Here is a 17670-nt window from a genome sequence, read left to right on the forward strand (position 1 = left end):
ACTAAGGAGAGCCGGGAAGACAACAAGCGCTGGCCCAGAGGAAGCAGAAATGGTTCACGGGAAAGAAGATGTTTCTCCTGTACACACATACCCATGATAAAGTTTAATTTAAAAATTAGGTGCAAAAAGAGACAAAGAACAATAACAATAATAAGATAAAACAACTATAACAATGTAATAAAAGTTATGTGAATGTGGTCTCTCTCTTTAAAATATTTCGCAGTATTGTACTGTGGGTAACTGAAAACAAAACTACAAATAAGGAGGAACTCCTGTGAGTACTTTAAGTCTCTTCTAATCACATACTCCCTCTCCATTCTCCTTTTCATCTTTGCAATGTATTTGTTGAGAAACCAGATTTTGGTTTGGGGTGGGGAGGAGTGTTGGTTTTGTTTTCCCAGTAGATTTTCCCACAATCTGACATTTTTCTAACTGCATCCCTGGGTATAGTTTAACCCAGGACCTTGTTAAATTCATTTCTCATCTGGGGATTCCCTGGACCAAGTGGGGAGCATGAATTTGAGCTGCAAATGTGGGAGCAGCTGCCTGGAGTTACGAATTCTGAGCAACTTTGAGTTCTCCCTTTTTAGGGTCCATCCATCCGTCCACCCGTCCCTCCATCCACACATCCGCAGTCTTACAGAGAGTCTGTCCCTTTGGGAGTCCCCATTCTGTTTAGGGGTCTCCATTCCAATTCCTCAACTTACTTGGACCAAGGGCCTATCTGTTGGCTCCCACACGGCCACTGAAACCCAGGTGCCAGGTCACAGGGACCAGAAATACCGCTATGGAGGGGCAGCTGCCGCCTTTGGCGCTAGCGCCTGCTCTGGACTTGCGCTCTTGCTTCCCTTGGGGCCCTGAGGGCTTCCTTCACTTTCTTGTGTGTTCACTTACGTATACGTAGAGTATAAATTATTTTTTCAGCCAGGCATGGTGGCTCACGCCTGTAATCCTAGCACTCTGGGAGGCTGAGGCAGGAGGATTGCTTGAAGCCAGGAGTTCGAGACCAGCCTGAGCAAGAGTGAGACCCCCATCTCTACTAAAAATAGAAAAATTAGCCCGGCGTGGTGGCGCACATTTGTAGTCCCAGCTACTCAGGAGGCTGAGGCAGGAGGATCACTTGAGCCCAGGAGTTTGAGGTTGCAGTGAGCTATGATGATGCCACTGTACTCTAGCCGGGGTGACAGAGTGAGACCCCCATCTCAAAAAAATAAATTAATTAAATAAAATATTTTATCAGAAGTTTTCGGTGTTGTTGAGAGAGAGAGTTTTCAGGATAACTCATCAGCCTGAAACAGATGTTATCCATTTACTAAATTTAGCTTAAGAAAAGCAGTGTCCCCCCTACAGGCCTTGCCAGCCATGTCACCTAGAGCAAAGGCACAGAAAGAAAGCAAAGAAAAGAGAAAACATTCGCGGTGTCAGCTTTGCTAGGATGAGAGTAGGTCCTGCCAGTTGCCTGGAGTCTACCAACTGTGTGACCTTCAACTCAGGAGAAGAATCCACTTGTGAAGAGGCTGGTGGTTCTCCTGGGCTTCTCCCTGAAATTCCACAGAATTCGGGACTTTATTAGCCCTTGGCTACTACTATTGGCTCTGCTCAGACTCGACCGACTGATGGATGCAGGGTACAAAGGCCCGGCCCTCTCATCCCGACGGGGCAGCTGGTTTTCAGAACTCTCACAGGGACGACTGAGGCCTCTGTCGAGACCGCACTGCAGCTCAGCTTCTCTTTCCACCCAGTCTGCTTCCTTCCTTCCCCTGCCACAGCTGCTGGCCCAGGAGCTCGCCCTGCAAGCCTCTTGCCTGCCAGTCTCCATCTCGGAGTCTGCTCGAGATGGTGGGCCCGAGTGGCCTCTGGCTGCGTCCCAGTCTGCTCCCTGGGGGGCACGAATGAGCTTGCAGAGCAGCGGGCAGGGTCAGTGACGGCTCCCTGGGCTGAGCCTCCCCATACCATGGCTCGTCCCCTCCTTTAGACCGTCACCTCCTCGGAGCTGGGAGCCTGGTCCTATTCATCGCCACGTCGCCAGCGCCCAGCCCGGTATGCTGTGTCCATAAATAGGTGTTGAATGGATTAATGAGTGAATGGTCTTCCTGAGCATCGGCAAGACCCTGTGGGTAGCGTAGTAGCAAAAGAAAAAGAAATTAAAAGTCTTTATATCAACAAATGTTTGGACAATTTGATATAATTGTGCAAAATAAAAACAAGCCTAGGCCGGGCGCGGTGGCTCACGCCTGTAATCCTAGCACTCTGGGAGGCCGAGGCGGGTGGATCGCTCAAGGTCAGGAGTTCGAGACCAGCCTGAGCGAGACTCCGTCTCTACTAAAAATAGAAAGACATTATATGGACAACTAAAAATCTATATAGAAAAAATTAGCCGGGCATAGTGGCGCATGCCTGTAGTCCCAGCTACTCGGGAGGCTGAGGCAGTAGGATCGCTTAAGCCGAGGAGTCTGAGGTTGCTGTGAGCTAAGCTGACGCCACGGCACTCACTCTAGCCTGGGCAACAAAGTGAGACTCTGTCTCAACAAAAAAAAAAAAAAAACAAAAAAAAACAAGCCTAGGCCCATATCTTATACCATATCCAAAAATTAACTCAAGATGGATCATAGACCTATAGGGAAAACCTAAAACTATATGTTTTCTAGACGAAAACACTAGAAAAACGATAAGTTTCTAGAAGAAAACATAGGAGAAAATCTTTGTGTCCTTAGGTTAGGCAAAGATTTCTTAGATAAGACATAATAAACATGAACCCTAAAAAAAAAATTGAACTTCGATTTTTACATTGAACTTCATAAAAATAAAAAAAAAACCCTTCTGTGTAGAAAACTTCTGTTTAGAAAGTGAAAAGTCGTGACATACACTAGGAAAAAATATTTTTGAAGTACACATCTGATAAAGAATTTGTATTCAGAATATATAACAAACTCTCATAACATTTTACAGAGGACACCGTGGCTCAGAGGGGTTGAGTAACTTGCTTAAGGTGGCCCAGTAGGACTGAGGGGCGTCGGTCAGACTGCACAGCTGAGTGCCCTGAGCCACACTTCATCCCCCTCATTCAGGTGGACAGAAGGGTAGGATCCTGCTGGGCGGAGGGGCAGTGCTGCCTGGGGCAGGTGCGTCTCCTTGCGACCAAAGTGGTGCCGGGGGCGTGCGAGCCTCTAGCGCCTCTGCTCACATCCCAGTGGCTGAGCAGGCTGGCGCCTCTGGGTGGCAAGTTCGCGCCTCCGGCCGCAGCCAGGGTGCAGGGAGAGGAATTGTGAGCGAAGCAGACCATGCCACGGCTGCCCCCGAGCAGGGTCACGTGCTCTCCAGTGTGCCCCAGGCTCCCTGGTGCCCCGTGACGCGCCCCACCACTCCCACCACCTTGGTGGCCCCACAGGCGAATGTGTGAACCCAGAACACAGCGGTTCTCCCGGCCTCTCCAGTACTGACATTTCTGTGGCTAATTATGCCACGTGGGAGGGATTAGAGGGCAGCCCCGTTAGGCTAATCCTACATTTGTAGCAGTTATCTGGCCCGCTTGCCCCAGGGTCCAGCCCCACCTGCGCAGAGGTCTGCCCCTGGGGCTGTCCCAGAGCCTGGATCTCTCCCTTTGGAGCCACTCCTTAGAGCCATCTGGGGACGTGTGCGTTAAAGCATGGCATCCCCAGGAAAGGCAAGATGCCGTTTAGGGACCACCTGACAGGGAGCCAGGTGCCTTGATTACCCCCATCTGCATTTTCTCCAGCTGCTGGGATGCGACTGGGTGCAGAAAAGCTCTGGAGTTGGGGGTGCGGGTGCTGCCAGCTGGCAGACTGGGGGCGGGAATTCAGGGAGAGCAGCAGGAAACTGTCCTGGGCTCCCTGACCCTGCGTGGTGGCAGCCCCGGCCTGCCCACGCGCCCCCTCCCTGCGGCCCTGCAGGGCTCTGGGCGCCAGGCGGTTCACATGGACTGAGCCCGCTCTGCACAGGGGCCATGCTGGGTGCCTTACAGCTGCCATCCCAGTGACACCCCAAACAGCCTTTTTACCCCAGTTTTAGAGATGTGGAAATTGAGGTTTAGAGAAGAGAAGAAGGTGATGAATTCAGGGTAAAAATCCAGGTCCACAGATGTCTGGACGTTTTCCACCTCATGATGCGGTGCCACCTGACGGTGCCCACCCACACCCACTCCACGCCCACCCAGGTCCAACACGACCCTCGCTGGGAGGGAGAGGGCAGCCCCCTCCTAACCAGCTCCTTCAACATCGGGGCCTGATGCCGTTGCCATGGAAACAGCTTTAGCCCTCCCCAGTCTCTCCTGGGCCAGGGGATTCCGGGAGATTTAGAAGCTCTGTGCCAGGAACCGGGGTCGAAGACCAATTATGTATTTCTTGTTATATCCCAGCATCACGCACACGTGGTCAGCTCTCGCTGCCCTAACAAAGGAGCAGAGACAGGGCGGCTTAAGCCACAGACATCTGCATTTCTCGCAGTTCTGGAGGCTGGGAAGTGCGAGGGCAGGGTCCATCCTGCTAGGTTCTGGGGAGGGCTCTCTTCCTGGTTGGCAGATGGCCACCTTCTTGCCTTCTCTCACCCGACAGAGAGAGGGAGAGACAGAGAGAGACAGAGGAAGCACTCTTTCTCCTGACTCTTCTTGTAAAGGCACTAATCCCACATGAGGACTGTGCCTCGTGACCTAGTCACCTCCCAAAGGCCCCATCTCCTGATACCATCGCAGTGGGGACCAGGGAGGGTTTCGACATGGGAAATGGTGGAGGGACACAAACATTTGGCCCATACACACGCACACATGAGCACACTCGTGTGCACACATGGGAGCCGGGGAGGGGTTACGCCCTCCAACCTTTCAGCGGGAGGTACCCTCCTCTGGGCCCTGAGACTTTGCGCCCCTCCGTCTGATGTCGTTCCGGTGGACAGTCACCCTTTCTGCACGGGGAGGTTCATCCCTCACACGCTCCCTCCCTGCAGGGATGGGACAGAATGGCTGGAGAGCTCCCGAGCCCTGCTGGGGTGCAACACCCCTCCCTGCTTCACCGTCATTATCGTCATTGCCATTGCCGGCTGGAGTGTCCTTTGCTAGGCGGGAGCCCCATTCAGAGAGGATTCTGGAATGGGGAGGAGCTGCCTCTGAGCATCAGGAGCTGGGCTGTGAGGTTCCGTCTGGGGCCCTAGGTTCAGACGTCTCCCCATCGCTTACCTTGAGGCTCACCGAGGAGGACAAAGGGTTTGTCGAGACTGCTGCGCCCAGACTCTGGGATGGAAATCACGTGCATCAGTTATGCGTTTGTTCAGCACGTTTCCACCCAGCGGCCCCAGCTTAGACTCGAGGACTCCGATGCCTGGACTCCTTTTCCCTGCAGCTGTGGGGATACTCCTTCCCCAGGAGGCTAAGGAGAATGTCCGGTCTGCCACTTCTCTTCCCAGTGGCTGCGGTTCCGGGGAATGTGGCCACTCCCCCTCGTCCCCTGGGAGTCCTCCTGGTGTTGGCTCCTCGTTGGGAGAGCAGCCCCCCCACCAACCTCTGTGGCTGCCCACGGTGGCAGAGTCCCTGGGCCAGCCTAGGGACACTTCCCAGGAATCAGGACTTCAGGCCACTACAAACAGCCTAACCTGACGGGGCCAGCCGGGAGGAGCCGTGTGGGGCCACTCTCCTAGGCAGGAGGGTGTGCCCTTCATCCCTGGCAAAAACATCCCCGTTGTTGGCACACGTGGGGGTTGCCCAAGAGCACACACCAGGCAGGACTCCATCTAAACAATGTGTCCCATTGTCCCCAGAACACTCGTCATATCACACATGCTGGTGTGTATGTTCCTCACCGTGGCCTCAGGGGGCAGGGGCAGCGCGTGGGCACGTGGTGTCATGCACACTGGCTGGCAGGTGCTCGGGTACGCACAGGCCATAGATGCTGCCTGGAGTTGCCTCCAGCCTTCAGTTGTCTGTCCCCACGGTCCCATTCACACTCACACCCAGCCCTGCAGTGACCACAGGTCTCCAAAGCCTCAGAGGCAAACTCCTACCCACATTGGCTCGGAGACCCCGGTCCAAACTAGGAGGACAGCACCGCCCTGCACTCAGCCACATCTGCACTTCCGCTCAGAAGGACAGCCTGGGACGCCCGGGCCCTCTCACCCCAGGCATGCACCTAACTTTGACATGTGCCCACAGCTCGGCGGTCAGAGGGTTTTTCCTCGAGCAGTTCTTGTTAAGGAAGCCCCAGGCGGGCTTTTGCAAACAGCCAAGACCTTCCTAGGAGGCAGGGACAGAGGCCACAGCCCTCCTTACTGAGGGGTGGGGGGACAGCAGGGCCCTGCAGTGACCAGGTAGCTGAGGGACAGTGTCTGGGCCCTCAAGGGCGCCTTGTGGGGCAATAGCAACTGGGATCCTCAAGGGAAGAGGGACGATTTGATCGCAGCTGTGAAGAGAGGTGGGGAGGGAAGCAGGGGAAAGAGAAACAAAACAAACAAAAAAGAAATCCCTATATTTTCTGAACCAAAACCCTGGGTCCCCTCCTCCAACGTGAGAACACATTTAGATAGAAAGCGTGACAAGAGCTGTGTCTGCACACGTGGCCCGCCTCGATCACCTCATCCCGGTCTGGGGCTCAGCGACTGGGGGCTCCTCGGCAGGCACCTGATTCCGCCTAATAACTACATCCTCCACCCCCGAGACTCAGGCTCTGGAGCGTCACCAAACAGCCAGCAACATTAAGTCACGTTCTGTTATGCATTGAACAATTCTCCTTTATTGAAAAGAATAAAATTTCATGAGCAGAAATAGAAAATCCTGCAAAAAATATTTATAATAATATACTAGTTGAAATTGCAGGGGTTTTAGGAAGCCTGGGAAGAATTATGGCTATGGTCTCGGAGACGCTGCCTCAGGGTCACTGTCTGATGGGCAAGGGACAAAGGTCTTCCTCCTCTGCCCCCCAAAACGTGATTGTCAGAGTCCAGAGTGGCTTTGCCCAGCGCAGCAAAACCTGGGAGTGACGGTGCCTGTGTTAGCTGAATTCTATTTCCAATGCCCCAGGGGCACTTGCTATTTAAAAGGAGAAATTTAGATGTAGCAACAACAACAACAACAAAAAAATCATTATAATGCAAATCAGCCCTCTCCTCTCCATCCTTTCTTGGCAAATCAGATTTGCAATTTTTCTCTGTGCTTAGGGCTGGGAAGAGCGTCTGTGATCCAGGCACGGGGGATGTCACCAGGAGGACCATAGTCCTGCCTCAGGGTCAGAGAGCAGGCGGGGCTGGAAGCAGGGGCACGGGGCTGGCCACCCACAATGTGTCAGTCTGATGGGCTCGGCTCTGGCTGGGAAGGGACCCCATCATGGGAAGCTCCCTGCCTTCTGCCGGGGCCTGTTCTTGTCCCTCTCCACCCTGACTGGGGACAGGCGCTGCACTGACTGGGAAATGTGGATCCCAAGCTCTGGCCATCAGAGCTGCTTCTGCCCAAGCTGTCATTCCTTGCTCTTGTCACCACTATTGAGCACCTTTCTGCATGAGACATCTTGCATGTAGGACCGAGCAAGGATGCAGTTCCTCATCTTTGATTTCAAAGTTTGTGTTTTCCACTATGTCCAAGACCCTCTGCAACTCCCAAGGCTGCCAGGTACAGTTGTGCAGGTTTGCACTGCACAAGAGCAAAAGGCCGAAATGATGGGTGGTACTGAAGTGCAGCCTGGGCTCCGTTCGCCCAGCTGGGAGCCCACACACAAGGCTGCAACTTCCCCCAGAGGGAGCCTTTTTCAGATTTATCCAAAGGTACCACATAAATCTAAAAGCCACCCTGACAGCCTCTGTTACAGACGTGAAGAAACTGCCGCTGCTCCCATGCTGGGCGGGCGGCAGAGTCCACAGGCTTGTCTTTGGCAGAGACGGGACGATTAGAATAGTTAACCACGGTGATTGCCTGAAGCTGAGAACCCTCCCTTTGAAAGTTCTGCATTTCTGCCTATGTTCAGGAAATTTGGGATTTTGAGGCAACAAGGTCTACCATTTTTCCTCCTTTGCAAAGTAAATTCTCTTTCCTTCCTTCCCAAACTGCTTGTCCTCATTCTTCTGATTCAGCCTCGTGGACAAGTGGCCGAGTTTTCAGTAACAAAAACATCTTGGCAGATTCCATGTTTAAAAAGAAATGTCCAGGCACGATGGACCCAGCATCATGCAACACGACAGAGTGGAAAACACCAGCTTTGAAACCAAAGACAACGGTCTCAATGCTTGCTCAGTCCCTTCTTGGCTGTGTAACATGGGCAGATAATTCACTTCTCTGAGCCTCAGCTCCCCACCTGTGAAATGGGTATAGTGGTGAGGACTGAACTCTGACCTTTTTTTTCTCTTGCCCAAATTCTTTTCTAAGAGGCCTAGTGAGTCATCATGCCTTACAAACCATAAAATCTCATTAAACAGGTTTTTTAAAAATTATCAGCCTGGTATAATGTGGCTTATTTCCAACCTGATCTGGTATAGCATCATATGATGGGTAGGAGACCCCCTTATCTTAACGCAAGTGTTCCTTTCTAGTGACTCCAAGTCTGTGGACAAAGCTTAACTCTTTCAAGCAATTGCCAAGTGAAGAATCCCTAAAACCCACCTGTGACTTGTAAGCCCCGGCTTGGAGATGTTCCGCCCTTTTGGGCCAAACCAATGTACACCTTCGGTGCATATCGATTTATGATTATCCCTATAATTCCCGTCTCTGTGAATGTATAAAACTAAACTGTAACTCAGCTTTGGGACACATTTTCTCAGGACCTTCTGAAACTATGTTCCCAGGTCACAGTCACTCACATTGGCTCAGAATAAACCTCTTTCAATATTTTGGCAGGATTTGGTTTTTCTGTTGACAGTAGCACCTGTCCTAGCCCGTGGGACTGTTTTGCAGATTAAGAGACCGTGTGGCGCCCGGTGCTGTGCAGGTTGCCCGGCCACCCGCTCTGGGGCCGCTGTTATTTATATTTTTCTAGCTGAAAATCAATTTCTCTGGCATGGAGGGTTAATCGAGTGCATGGCTCTGCTCTGCCTGGGAGAGCGCCAAAGAAGAAAGAGAGGACAAGCTGGGATTGGGGTGAGGGAGGTGGCCCTGCCTCTGCCCCTCCCTTCTCTCCAAGGCCCGGGTGCTCCCTTGGTCTCTGTTGGCCTCAGCTTCCCAGGGGAGGGACAGCTCTTGGTTTTGTACCACGCCAGGAATGGGGGCTCCCAAGGAAGGTTTTGCAGACGAGGGGAGTGTTACCTACTCCCCTTGCTCTTCTCTCCTCGGGCATCTCGTGGGAAGGTGTCTCCCACTCTCCCTGGCTCCTCCTCCCAGCTCCTGGTGGCAGTCCCAGGTGAGACGTCTTCCTGAGCCCAACCCTGCTCCCCACCCCCCGCCTCCCCCCCACCCCCCCCACCCCCCCCACCCCCGCTTTTCCTTGTTCTCAGACAGAACGCAAACCAACACTAAGCTTTGTGTGACCGGGAAGGTGGCACATGGGTGCAGGAGCCCTGCAGGCCGCTCGGCCCCACCCGGCTCCCTGCCCTTGCCTCGGGGAGCTCTTTCCTTCACCGGGAAACTCCCAGCTTGTTCTCTGGGGCTGGAGAGGAACCCGCTTAAATGCACAGCTGCGTAGCTGACACGTGGGCGCCGTCTCCCGGGAGAGCGGGCTGCACCCTGCGAACATATTTGGAAAGAAGCCAGAGCAGGGGCCTCGCCAAACCAGGGCCCCCCGGGGGTCTTGGGCGATGCTCTTATTCCCGCTTGCACTGACCACACAGGTTCCTTCCGCCCTTGCTCTGGAGATGATGGGAGGAGAATTCGAGAATAACGGTCATTCCAAACTCAGGCTGCCTGCCGAGGGTCAAGACATCCATCATTGTTCCTCCACAAATTAATAGAGTGTGCTATCCCCGGTCTCTATGACAACTACCCCCCAGTGCTTCTGTGATCATGAAATGGAATTCACTGGAAGTGCTTTTCAGTGAACTCTTCTCCCACAAACAGACCAGGAAGGAAATTACCAGAAGCCCCAGCACCTCTGAACGGGTCTTTGTTTCCAGGCGAACGGTTCAATCAGCCTGATGAGAGGCGCAAAGCCACCGTGGAAAGGACAGTATTACTGCAGTTAAGGAGCTGTTCCAGAGGGGCGCGGCTGCCAGGGAGGGGCGGGCTTTGCAGGTCCCACACAGTCCTGGGCACTGCAGCGAACCCAGAGCCTTCCAGAAATGTCAGAGACACGAAGCTTTTGTTTTTCTCCTGCTCTCCCACCACCTTGGGCTTCCTGCTCCGAGTTCCCATCTCTGAAAGGGACGCCATGTGCAGGGGACAAACCCAGCTCAAAAGCAGAAAGTCCCAGAGTCCCCAGACCAGAGGCCACCTTGAGGGGCTCACAGAAGTCTCCCCGAGCGGCAGGATGACAAACTGAGACCCCGGGAACCACATGCAAAGGAAAACGCCCTATTCTGCACGTACACGTTTGTATGCAAAAACAAAAACAAAAACCCAGCATTTTTTCCAATTATATAAGATCAGATCCACAGTAGAAAAATTAGGAAATAGGGAAAAACACAAGGAATAAGGTAAAGCCAATTATAATCCCAGGCCCACCCCAAATAACCACCATTACAGTTTGGGTGTGAATGTCCCTGACCCTGCTCCGCTGACTGCCTCCCCGACATCAACAGCGCCTGCTTGGTCTCTCCTCCTCCCTCTAGCGAGCCGGGAGGAGGTTCATCCGCCCTCAGGCCGGGGTGAAAATGCCAGCAGATGAATGGCTTCTCAGCTCCTTCTCTTGGGTAATAGCTCCACGGGCATTTGGTTGCAAACAGTCTGAATTTGGTCCTCAGAATATTCAGCCTGTGGGAGACCAGAAATACGCCACCCCAAGACAGGCATCTTGCGGCACACGGATTGCTGAGCTGAAGGCAATTAAGCAGCGGCAGGTGCAGGAAGGCTCTGCCCTCCCCGTATCGGCCTAAAAGCAGGACATGGTTCACAAAGGCAGGAGGCCTCCCGCTCCCCTGTCTAGCAGGGAGATCAGAGGCCACCACTGGGGACAACTTGGACCTTTAAGGGCCTGGGGAGGGTGCCACAGGAGTCCACACGGACGAGCTTTCCTAACCAGCCCGTATCTGCCAGGTGTTGGCCTTCAGCCAGTTGCTGTCCTGGAGACTCAAAGTCCTTTTCCTTTGTCTTGCCACTTCCTAAAAAATCTACTGTTCTTTGTTGGAGATGCTACATAAGCCGGAATTTAAAGCCACCTTTTTGAGAACGACTCACCCGCCGGGTGTCTCCTGTGTGTATGTGAAATGCACATGATGATGAACTTCTGTTTTTCTCTTGTTAATTCACCTTTTGTTCCAGGAAGCCATCCCAGGTAAGAACCGTGAGGGCTGAGGGAAAAAGTAGCTCTCCACCCCTACAAGCCCATGACATTCAATCACGTCCTCCAAGGGGACTTGGGTTGAATGTTCTCCCTCGCTCTGCTCAGCCTGCTCCAGTCCGGAGGCTGCAGGGGAAGAAGGGCCGGGGCGGAGGATCTGCCGCAGCCCTGGCGGAAAGGGAAGGGGACATGGCAGAAGGATGGCTCCTGGCAGGACGGTTCCCGCTCACCTGGCGACTTCCTCTCCTGCCTGTCACCTTCCTGGAAGGTTCCCTGCTGGGCTCTGGGTTCCCATGACCCCGGGAGCCACCCTCCAGCCTCCACCCCGCATCCTTCTGGGCACTGCCCTCCTGGTCCAGACGGCCCGGCCTGTTGGACAGGGTGGCCCGCTGTGGTTCTCCCTCTGGTCCGAAAGGAGCCCTCCCACCTCCTCGCTCTGATGGACAAATGCGGACCTGGGGGCCATTCTCCACCCCCACCCCAGCCCTTTCCTGGCTCCACCACCCGAGCGGCCATAGCGACTTCCCCGCAGTGGGGATGTCTCTGGGGGAGGCAGACCCCGGCCGCGTGCTCACACCTTTCCAGGCTGCGCCAGGCTTCTCTCCACGGCAGGGGACACATTTCAAAGCTCCCTTAGGGTCCCATGAATTCTCACGGTGCTTGGAGCTGGATCTACCCTCCCCTCCCACCGGGAGAGGGGGGTGGGCTTGCTGGGGATGATGGCTTGCTGCACTGCCACTTCCTCCTGTCCCCCGGCCCTGTCTCTTGCTCACTCCCCTTCCAATACTCTGGGAGGGGTGGGGGCCTCCAGAGACAAGCTCTCCTTCATCCTCCTGCACAATCTGCCCTGGCCGGGCTGGGCCGGCATCCTCTCTCCCATCAGAACTCAGGCAGGGAGAGCTGCCTTCTCACAGCCTCTGACAGCGTCCTTTCTAAATATAAAATTGAGACAAAATGGTAACTCACATTTACTGAGTGTTGGCTGCAATAAGCACTTTACAGGGATTAGCTCGCTGAATCCTCACAACCCCAGGAATTAGACACTGTGTAGAGAAGAATTAACCCGACCCTTCGAGAGGGCTGGCTTCTGCCTTCGGCTGCTGGGAGGTGACCCCCAGGCCCTGTAACGTCCGGCCTGACCGGAGTGTCTTGGTCGGAGGGCTTCAGCCCTGGACAGTCTGGCAATGTGGTTTATGATGAGGGCCTTGGGACACGTCTTATCTGTTCTGACCTCTGGAGGGACTGGGGACTAAAGGTCAGCCATGCAGGCAGCATGTGTCCCAGTAAATCCTTGGACACTGAGGGCTCGGATGAGCTTCCCCGGCTGGCCACACTCTTGAGTGTCGTCAGGAGTCATGGCCGGGGAGCCGAGGGCGTCCAGGACTCCGTGGACAGAGGATGACCAGAAGCTGCACGTCCGGATCCCACCCAGACTTCACCCCATTCGACTCACCCATTGGCTGGTTCTAATTTGTCCTTTCACATGAAAACTGCAGTCGCGAGTATAGCTCTGTCTTGAGTTCTGCGAGTCCTCCTAGGGACAGATGTGAGGGTGGTCGTGGGGACCCCGAATTCCCAGCCAGCTGGTCTGAAGTAGGGGTGGTCCTGAGGCCTGTCTTGTGGGGACCGCGCCCTTTGGCTGTGCAATTTTCAGAACTCACTGCAGATGCCGCCACGCTCTCTGCTTTGCAGACAGGGAAGTGGGTGCTGAGATGGTTCAGTGACCCGCCAAAGGCCAGACAGGCGGATTCTGCACAAACTCATACGTAATCTATAATTTATAAACTTAACCCTAAATCCATGGGCCACAGTGACCCTGAGCAGCGTTTCCTACGAGTCTAGACCCAACCAGGGAGAATGGGGAGAAGGGGAGGCTGCAGGTTGGGGTCCCTTCCGCATCTGCACCTCCTCCCCTAGGGCAGAGTGAGAGGGACTTTTCTAGGTCTTCCAGAGGTGACCACTGGCCCACACTCCACAGCCTCCAAAGACCAGCACCGCTTCTCAGAGATGGGCTGGATCCATGAGGGGGAAAAGGGGTGTGAAGCATTGCTCAGGGAGGTGCCTGCCCAGTTAAAGGCACCCCGCTTAGCCAGATCAATCCCCAGGACTGTGAGAGACAGCGCTAAATATGGTTGCTGTTTTAAGCCGCTACGTGTTGGGGTGACTCGCTGTGCAGCAACAGACAACGGCAGAGGAGGGGCGGAGCACAAGTGCACGGGTGCCAGACGTCCACTCCCCACCAGTATCCAGTAGAGCAAGCACCAGCAGGATGTGGCCCACTGCTTGGCTTTGTAAATAAAGTTTTATCGGAACACGTATTTGTTTACATATTACCTACAGCTGCTTTATCATGAAAACAGCAGAGCTGAGGAGCTGTGACAGAAACTGTGCAGCCGAAAAGTCTAAAATATTTACAGTCTACCCTTCACAGAAGTTTGCTGACCTCTGTGGCAGAGGGTCAGATTTCCCTTTTGCAACTCAGGGGTGTTCAGGTGACCTGCTTTAACCAGCGAAAGGTCAGCAGAGTGACGCGGGTCACCTTCGCGCAGAAGCCTTAAAAGCTCAGACTTTGTGCCTTGTTTTCTTTTCCTTCAGAAAGACCCCAGGGGTCTAAGGAGAGGCTGTCCCTTCAGCCTGGGTCCCAGAGCACAGACACAGTCTCTGCAGATGCTCTCCACTTACGAAGGCTGATGTCCCCATAAACCCATCCTGAGTTGAAAACATCGTGGGTCAAAGATGCATTTAATACAGACTAACCTACTGAACAGCGTAGCGCAGCCCAGCCCACCTTACACGTGCTCCGAATACTTACATCAGCCTACAGTCGGGCAAAATCACCTGCCACAAAGCCTGTTTTATAATACAGTGTTGAATATCTCAAGTAATTTATTGAGTCCTGTACTGAAAGTGAAAACCAGGATGGATTCAAAGTGCCGAGTCTGCTGAATGCATATCACTTTCACGCCATCATAAAGTTGAAAAATCATAAGTCGAGCCATTGTAAATTGGGGACTGTCTGTATTAGCGTCCTAGGGCTAAATGTGAAAATAAGTAATTCAAAATCTAAGCTGTTGGAACTTTAAAATATTTTGAGCCTTAGGGGAATGTGATTATGGGACCCGAGTCACTTAACCAGGTAGCAAACCTTGGCAGCTTTAGCCTTCAGCCTTCCTTTCTCTGATTACAGACCAGCGTTTTCCTGGACTTACATTGTTTTACAAAATGCTGTAAATGACTAAAAGGTGCCAGAGAGACCCCTCCCTCTTAACTGTTGATCTTCTAATGGAAGGTTAACTCCTCTCGCACACAGAGACTTCATGGCTATCACACTAAGACTGAATGTTAAATACACTCTTTTAAATTGGAAAGGAAATGAAAACAAGGTGTATGGAAAAGAAAACAAACTGTGTCTAATTAAATTGTTGTAACTCACAAACCAAGCTTGTACAGAAAATGTTATAATCCTATCAAGTTTCTTTGTTTTCTGCCTATACAAGCCAGACTTAGCTTTGGACTTCAGAGCGCTGGCCCCATCTGACTGGCGTCTGTGTACGTGGGTGGCTGCGCTCAGCTTCCTGCATGAACAAAGTCTTCCGAACTGGACTCTGGTCCTTTTGATTATTTCAGGTTGACAGGCTGCCATAACAAAGTATCACAAGTATCACAAAGCAGACGGCTTAAAACAACAAAAATTATTCTCTCACAGTTCTGTAGGCCAGAGTTCAAGATCAATGTGTCGGCTCCGAAGGCTCCAGGGGAGGATCCTCACCTGCTCCTTCCAGCCCGGTGGCTACTGCGACCCTTGGTGTTCCCAGGCTGGTGGCTGCATCACTCCCAGTTCCGCCTCCACCTCCACACGGACGCAGCATGAGCTAAATGCAACCTTGTTCACGGAGAGCCACAGGGACTTGGGGTCACCTGCACCAGGGCACAATGCAGCCTGTACCCCACAATGCTAAATGTGAAGCTACACCAAAGACAGGCAGGCTGCATGCCATTCGTGTGTGAGACAGGTGAGGACAGTGACCAGGTCGACTTAGACACAACAGGACACAGAAGTGCCCAGCTGAGGAGGCTGTTAGAAACGTTTGCTTCAGAATAATTTGAAATGGTTTGATTTCCCCACCAGCATTCTCCTTTTTTTTTTTTTTCAGTGTCAATTATGGTTTTAAGAATCGAAATGTGAGCTATAGGTTGGGGCTCTCTAGGACAAAGCGGAGGCTGTCTGACTTCCCGTGACTTGCGAAGCAGCCTGGACGCCCCCTCGCCTGCCCCACCTGGACAGAAACCCCCCATCCTATCTGTTCCCAGCTCTGAACCGCAACCTGCTGCCAGCACTATGCCACTGCAGCTCGGGACCTGGCTGGAGACCAAAAAACGCTGCACTGCAAATCCGTCCGTATTTGCATACAGATTTCCCAGGGCAGGTCGGTCCCCAGCTTTTTCCTGATGAGGGTGAGATTGTTCCTGATTTTCTGACTACCCAGAGGCTGGGTTGATTGTGCAAAGTTTTGCAGAGTAGCTTTCTGGCTTCTGGAGGTGACCTTGGGTGGGAATTTAACAAGGGAAGTTGCTTAACTTGGGGGGAGGTTCGGATGCACGTACTGGGGATTCCTTTCAGAAGCCTGTGCTGCAGAGTCAAACCTTGCTTATAAGGGGCAGGGAGGGAGGCGAACTTCAGATTCCGCCCCTCGATGTTTCAGAACCACCGATTTGTAGAATAAGCTTGCTCTCCCCCTCCTCCCCTTAATTTTCTTCTCGCTTTCCCTCCTCACCTAATGTCCCGTTCCTCTTCGCAGGGCTGGCCAGCTTAATGAGCCTCTCCGACTTGCCGTCAGAGAGACGGCATGCCATTAGCTGCCTGTTTAACAGCCGTATTTCTTCCTCTCGATGAGGGCTCAATATCCCGTGCATGAAATATTGTTTGGAGAGCCCCCAGTCCCAGACTTGAAGGACCGAGCGATTACTCAGCAGTGATTCCGGAGCCGTGGCAGCCTGGCGACAGCCGCCTCTGCTGTCCCCGCTGGTTGATTGGTGATCGGAAGCGGGCAGCCTCCGTTTCACCAGAGATTGATGCCCCTGCCTAGTGCCTTTCTGGCTGTCTGCGAAGCTCCCTGCTCATGTCCTCTTTCCGTCCTGATGTCTAGAGCTGTGGTTCTCTGTGCCCTCCCCCGGGGGCCCAGACGGTCAGCAGGCTGGACGTCTGCTGGAGGCAGGTGGCTGCCTGGACAGACCATGGTACCGACCTACAGCAATCACAGTTTTGATTCCTGGGAGGTCAGGCTACGGCTGGAGAGAGATAAATAAGTCGGACACAGGGTGTCTCCTCGTTGGAGCTGCTTCTCAAATCACTTTCCCCACCACCAGCTGCCAATTTAAGCAGGCCCTTCTCTGACCCCAAAGCAGGTCTCCCCAAATCCAACCCATAGAGACTGCCCTGAGGCCACTCACCCCGGGTCCCTCCATCAGGTGAGCCTCCCCATCCCTTGCTGGTCTTGCCCCTCCCTCTGGCCTCTTCTCTGTGAGGCCCTTTGAGACACGTCTGTGTCTACGTCAAACCAGGTGAGCCCAGGTAAGCGGAAGGAGAGAAGCGCTTCCAGCAACACAGCCGACCAAGTGGACCTGGGCTTTTCTCCCCCGTCTTCAAGCACAAAGATGAACAGAACGACATAGACCACACCACCACCAAATGGTTCTTAAAATGAACATTCATGGTCAAAAGAAGGAAAAGGAAATCCTCAGGATGATGGAGAGTTACAGACCAGAGCAGGACGACTGAGGCTGACACCTGACAGTCCCCGAGTTTGGGATGGGGCCTGAGGTCCTAGCGTGGGAACAGGAGGGGAGTTTGGAATGGAACCTCCTCCCCCACTCCTGCCTCCCAGTTTAAAGCCTGGAACTGCAGATTGCTGCCCCAAAAGGGGCTAGAAGACTTCACCAATTTGATCAGAAATATAAGGACTTGTATAGGAAAAAAAAAATCCAGGTGTCAGAAATCAAAATTGCAGGCTAAAAATAGAGCAGAGGGTGATTTTATACAGTCTAGGAGGTTCAGGTAGCCTGAGTCATGAAAACAACATAAAAGCTGGTCCAGAACCGTTTACGCACCAGAGCCCTGGCGGAAGCAAATATCACACTGCTCCACAGGGACGATTCTACAAACCAGAGCACACTGGCCTCCCACAGGGCAGTGACCAGCACTCCTAATGTAAGTCCCCAACAAAAAATATGACAAACATTAACAAACCACCCTGAAAGAGAGACATTAAAAGTAACAAAAGGAGAATTAGCTCCTCAGTACCTGAAATTAATAGAA

Source organism: Eulemur rufifrons, chromosome 9 (assembly GCF_041146395.1).
Source record: "Eulemur rufifrons isolate Redbay chromosome 9, OSU_ERuf_1, whole genome shotgun sequence".
Classification (NCBI taxonomy): Eukaryota; Metazoa; Chordata; class Mammalia; order Primates; family Lemuridae; genus Eulemur; species Eulemur rufifrons.